At 42.8% G+C, this 6591-nt stretch overlaps 1 pseudogene across 1 annotated transcript; it reads left to right on the forward strand.

Moving 5' to 3' along the window:
• The first annotated feature begins 3277 nt into the window (after positions 1-3277).
• On the forward strand, positions 3278-4356 carry LOC311187543 (inhibitor of growth protein 2-like; annotated as a pseudogene). Its single transcript has one exon. The product of its transcript is annotated as an inhibitor of growth protein 2-like (transcript).
• Positions 4357-6591: the final 2235 nt, after the last annotated feature.

Raw genomic sequence — 6591 nt, forward strand, 5'->3', positions numbered from 1 at the left:
ACTGACGAAATACACTGCTGAGGAGAGCAGCGGGTGGCAGGAGAGGTCTGCGCACTATGTGGGACCCTCACCCAGTGGCCAGGGGTTCAAACTGGTGCTGCAGAGGCTGCGGGCAGCTTCTCAACCCAGCGCTCAACCACTGCGCTACTGGGGAGTCCCTGAATTTTGGGTTATTTTTTAAAGATTTATTTATTTATACATACAGGAACTGAAGTACCTGCCAAAGTTGTGGGGCGTGAGAGTATTCACCAGAGACAGAATAGGAAACAGAACAGGCAGACGGACTGAAATACACTGCTGAGGGGAGCAGCGGGCAAGTCAGGAGAGGTCTACTGCACCATGTGGGTAGCTCCCTGGCTGGGGATCCAACTCATGCTGCAGTGGCTGTGGCTAGATTCATAGGTTGCATCATAAACCCACTGAATTTTGAACTAGTTCTTTTAGTTCAAAAGTCTATATTGTGATATTTAAAAGTCTATATTGTAATCTATAAAACCATTTTGGATTATTTTATATGAAAATTTATGTAAGTGCCACTTATAAACCAGTTGTGAATTAATTCTCCTATCTAGACAAAAAGACAAAAAGACAGAAAAAACACAACCCAGAGATTTCTTATTTTTCATTTAAAATTTTGGCTGTGTACTAACTTTGAGAAATATATAGTTATTTTACCAATATTTGTTTAGACACTGAGTACTTTTGTTAGGGGGAAATGATATCCTGAGCAAAGCCCATACAGGTTTTGTTGACTCCACCTGAACTCCAGACCAAAGCCATCAAGACACTGGGAATGATCATTCCCATCATCACCAAAGGGAGGGTTGCTGGGAACTGAGGGTGGAGTTAAGCAGCCAAGTTTGGTATAAAACCAAACATGTGGGCCTTGGGTCTCTCTCTTGGCCTCATTGCTCTTGGCTTTTCACCAGCTCTTCTCAGCATGCCATTGGGATTCCAGTTTAGCAGAACTGGTTGGACAAATTCAGGAATTTATATCCCTCTTTTTCTCCCTGAGATATTCATTTACCTTTCTTTTGGAAATAAAGCCTTTATTAACCTTTTGTGTGTGCCTGAAGTTGAGTATTAATAAGTCCCATTTAAGCACGAGGGTGAGGGCCCACAGTCTGGCAACCCATTTCATATGGGGGTTGCCCTGTAACACTTTTACTGGTTGAATTTCTAAATAGTTATTCTTTACTAACTCCTTCAGATAAGAGAACATTCCTTACATATGCATTTCTAAAAATGACTCTTTTGATTATGAAGAAGGTAGGGCAGAAAATTTGCATCACATATTCATAAGACCTGATTTTTTGTTCTTAAATTTCTAGAAAAGATTTTGGATGGGAAGGCTTTTCAATGCAGCCAGACCTCTAGTCTCAGAAAAACACTACATTTACAAAACAAGTATAGCCTAATTACTTAAGGAACTTATTTTTTTCCTTTATGTTAAGTTTGATATCTGCATTTAGTTGCATTTTCCTCGAATATACTTTTATATTGAAGAAGTTTCCAATATGAGATGTAAGCTAATATTCTTACATACTACAGTAACTTTCTCATTTAACCGCTACCAAAACATCTAGGGCCCAAGATTAAAACTACTTTAAACAGAAGCAGAGAAAAGTCAAATTGTTTCCCAAAACCCTTGTTTATGCTCAGCCTAGCTGAGAGCAGGCCAGTTTCTTACTCAAAGGAACACTTTAATAAATTTTATGGTTTTCCATGAAAAATTAAAAGATAATAGACCATGAGGTCAAGGAAGGAGATAGTTAAGGATCTCTTATTTTGCCATTAATTAACCCTAACCTTCAATGGAAACATCTCTGTTAAAGGTTCAGCACAGTAAAGAAAAGAAGAGCCAGGCCAAGCTTTCTCAAAGGAGGGGAAAATTTATTGCGCCTCCGGGTGGAATTCGCGGACCCAAGGTGGGGGTCAGTGAAGTCATGCACGTTGCCAGTGGGAGGCAGGCTTTTATAGGGTATGGAGAGGTCAGGTGGGAATTTGGGTTTGCATGGCTGGAAAAAGTTTGTAGGGCGCAAAAAGATTTGTAGGGCAGGGAGAGGCTTATTGTCTGAATTTTCTAGGTGGGCTTCCGCATTCCTACCCCAGGTAGGCTTCCTGGTGTGCTCTTGCATTCCAGACTCCTGCACTGATGTTTCACTCCATAAAAGGTGTGGTACCATGTTCCCTAATCCATTTAATTATGGACATACCTGAGGGGCCAGGCTAAGCTGGTGGAAAGCAGGATGCCTCTGAGACACATAGAGAGGGGAGACACTTGAAGAAGAAGGGCCCGCTTCTCTGTTTTGGACTTGTATTAGGGATTTGGGAGGCATGGAAGGAGGCAGATGGAGGACAGACATGTAGATACACTTGCAAGAGACATGTGGGTGAAAGTCACCTGGGGAGGCTGACAAGGGCAGCCATTAACTTGATTTGTAATTTGAGTTTGTGCCTTTCCCCCAGGCTTGCCTGATAACTTTTGTCCTCTTCCCATGGTTCCCCACCAGAAGGTACCTTAGCCTTGTGGCAAACTTTCAAGCCTCAGTAGCCTTGTTTCAGGAAAACCTTGTTTATATGGACTTTTACCCATTAGGTTATGGGTAACTTTGGGTGTTTTATTGGAAAACTCTTAACTTTTCTTCTCTTGCCTCTCCATGCACACCAACCATACAGAATAAAGTTCTTTCACACTATGTATGCTTTGTCGTTGTGCTCATGGATGGCAGGACCCCTTTAAAACCTGCAAGTTTGGAGGTTTTAGAGTTCCCCTTGGTCATGTGGTAACAATCAGATGTGAGATTTTGAAGGTAGCATGCAAGTAGCCACATTTCCTGTACATCTTTTTTTTTAAGATTTATTTATGCAAACAAGAACTGGGGTACAGAGGTGTGGGGGGTGAGAGGATTCACCAGAGACAGAGTGGGGAACAGAACAGGTAGATTTACTGAAATACACTGCTGAGGGGAGCAGCAGGCAAGTCAACAGAGGTCTGCTGCTCCATGTGGTTATCTCCCTGGTCGATAGAAGTAGTGCTGCAGTGGCTGTGGACAGCTTCGTAGGTTGCATCTTAGCCAATTGTGCCACCAGGGAGGCCCCTATACACTTTACTTTTACCAATTTAATTAATTTAAATAATAAATTTAGGGGGTCTAGGGGGCCGCGGCGGGGTCTCGCGAGTGGCTGCCGGTGTCCCCGCGGCGGTGCGGTTGGTGCATGTGCGGCCGCCAGGCGCGGGGGCGGCGGCGCGGGCGGCGGCAGGATGCTGGGGTAGCAGCAGCAGCTCTACCCGCCGGCCTCGCTCCTGAGCGGGGAGCGCAGCCGGCTGCTGAGCTGCTACGTGCAGGACTACCTCGAGTGCGTGGAATCGCTGCCGCACGACATGCAGGAACGTGCCGGTGCTGCGCGAGCTGGACAACAAGTATCAAGAAACATTAAAGGAAATTGATGATGTCTATGAAAAATACAAGAAAGAAGATGACTCAAACCAGAAAAAAAGCCTCCAGCAGCATCTCCAGAGAGCGTTAATCAATAGTCAAGAGCTGGGCGATGAGAAGAGTCAGATTGTCACCCAGATGCTCGAGTTGGTGGAAAATCGGGCGAGGCAAATGGAGTTACACTCATAGTGTTTCCAGGATCCTGCTGACAGTGAGCGTGCCGCAGACAAAGCAAAGCTGGATTCCAGCCAGCCAGAAAGATCATCGCGAAGACCCCGGAGACAGAGAACCAGCGAAAGCCGTGACTTATGTCACATGACGAACGAGATTGAAGACTGTGACGATCAGCCCCCGAAGGAGAAGAAGTCCAAGTCCGCCAAGAAAAAGAAGCGCTCCAAGGCCAAGCAGGAGAGGGAGGTGTCGCCCGTGGAGTTTGCCATCGACCCTAATGAACCTACATACTGTTTGTGTGACCAAGTGTCTTAAGGGGAAATGATCGGGTGTGACAATGAACAGTGTTCAATTGAGTGGTTTCATTTCTCCTGCGTTTCACTCACGTATAAACCAAAGGGGAAGTGGTACTGCCCCAACTGCAGGGGAGACAGCGAGAAGACAATGGACAAAGGTCCAGAAAAGACAAAAAAGGACAGAAGATCGAGGTAGTAAAGGTCATCCACATTTTAAAGGGGTTGTTTGTCTTTTATATAATTCTTTCCGAATTTACTTTCAGAAAATGTTTTAGGGTAAATGCATAAGACTATGCAATAATTTTTAATCATTAGTATTAATGGTGTATTAAAAGTTGTAGTTTGAAAAAAATTTAGATTAAAAATTCTCTAATTTTTTTTCCAATTCCAATTAACAATTCAGAAGTTTTTTTTTTTTTTTTTTTCCCAACCGTACAATAAGGACCCTTTATCTTATTAGGATATCTGAAAAAAGTTAGTAGTTTTTAACTTAAACAGATTCTGGAGGCAGCCATTTTTCAAGATTAGGAAAATACAGGGAAATAGAATTTCCTATCGATGGGACAGAGTAAAACAGCATATCAAGCTGAAAAAAGCCAAACTTTGAGTTAGGAAATATAACACAAAAGTCTTAAGAGACAAATAAGAAAGACAGAAAATTACCACTGGGGATGAGCAATCAATATTAAAATTTGGGCCTCCCTGGTGGTGCAAGGGGTTAAAATGCAACCTATGAAACTGTTGGCAGCCACTGCAGCACGAGTTCAATCCCCGACCCGGGAGCTACCCATATGGTGCAGCAGACCTCTCCTGACTCACCCCTGCTCCCCTCAGCAGTGTATTTCATTCAGTCAGTCCCCTGTTCTGTTCCCCACTCTGTCTCTGGTGAATCCTCTCACACCCACACCTCTGACCTATAACCTGGTTCTTGAATGCATAAGTAAAAGAATGTTTAAAAAAAATAAAATCCAAAATACTTTTAAGTGAAAAATTACAATATCAATGTGTAACAGGGTGGTCCCCAGGAAAAGGGGAAGTTCTAGTTTCACGGCCCACTCAAGGGAGGGTTGGCTGAGCAGAGAGGAAAGTTGGAGAGGAGACTGGGGAAGGAAAGAGGTAAAGATGGAGAGCAAAAAGGAGACCTGGAGGAGAAACATGGAGCAGAGAGACATATGAAGAAGCTACACTTGTTTTTGGGTCCTGGACTGATTGAAACAGATGTGAATGAGGGACCAGTAGGGAAGTTAACAACAACAGCATTGATCTTGATTTTGATTTTGCTCTTTTCCTTCCAGACTTGACTGTTTCTGACCCTTTTCTATGGGTACCCACCAGAAGGTGCTTTAGATATGTGGCAGACTTTTGGGCCACAAAAGCCATGCTTTGGGTCAACCCTGTTTGGCTGGGCATTTATCCATGAGGGGATGGGTACTTCAGGTGCTTGACTTGAAAGCTCTATTCTCCCCCTTTTCTTTATCGCACACTAATTGTATTAATGTTCTTTTCAATTGACGGTCTTATACACTATTTTTTTGACTTGATGTGGCATATGACAGAAGCAATTTAAAGTATGCAAGGTTTGGGTGTTTTGGGTGTTCCCATCTCCCTGTCCTGTAACAAATGGATTATTTTACCTAAAAATAATTTACCTACTGATGTTAAATATAGAGAGGGAGATAAAAAGATTTCTTACTAGTTGTCCTTCATTTGATTTCTGCAGAGGTAGGGGAAATGACCAAGTATCTGGAGTGGTGAAAACCTTCATTTCACTTGTCAGCATGTCTGAAAGTATCAGAGCTCCTTGTCCATAGCCATCTTGGGAAACCAAGCCATTCCAACCATCACAGCACCTCACCCGTATTGCTTCAGATGCCGTCCCACAGGACTGGGTTAAAACAGAGATTGGGAAAAGGGGAATGAAAGCTGATTTTCACAGACAGTAGTGATTTCTAATGAGAAACATGATGAAAGCGAAAACATGTGTCATTGTCCCACAAATTAAAACACAGGCTTAAAAGTAATAAGGTATTTTGAATGCACTAACCAAACTATTGGCCTGATCCTAGACGGCTGAATTAGAAGAATGTGATTGGGTAGATTAACCAAAGAAGTTAAAGGAGAAGGGTAAACAGGAAATCAAAAAAACAAACAAACAAACAAACAAAAAAAACAACCTCTCCAGCTTACTCCACAACCGATTCCTGTCAATCTCTCTCCTCTATGGTGATACCGAATCAGTTGTCTAACCAAACATACAAAAAGGAAGAAAATACTAATTTCTAAATGATTCGAAGACCTGATTCCTTATACTCACTTGAATTCTTCATACAGACTGCATAGCACAAAAGCCAGTTCCTTAAAAACCTTCGCAAAGAGTGGAGAAATAATAAGGTATAGAGAAAAGAAAGTAAACAGAAGCCCTGGACAGTGTTTTATGCTGTTGCTGGTTCAACCTAGGTTTTGGTGGTGTCTATCCAGTGGCCCAGAAAGTTTGGATTACAACCCGACTTACAGCAAGATGTCTATGTTTCCAACATAGATAATTGGGGAAGATAGGGGGACCCTACTGACTGCTTCCAAGATGATGAGACTCAAGCTAATGCCCTTGAAATTAGTTGTTTTATGGGTGTCTATTATGACACATCCAACGAGATCCTAAAGTGCCTACTGCCAAAGCACCTAAA

The sequence above is a fragment of the Talpa europaea genome, assembly GCF_964194135.1.
Source record: "Talpa europaea genome assembly, chromosome: X".
NCBI classification, from domain to species: Eukaryota; Metazoa; Chordata; class Mammalia; order Eulipotyphla; family Talpidae; genus Talpa; species Talpa europaea.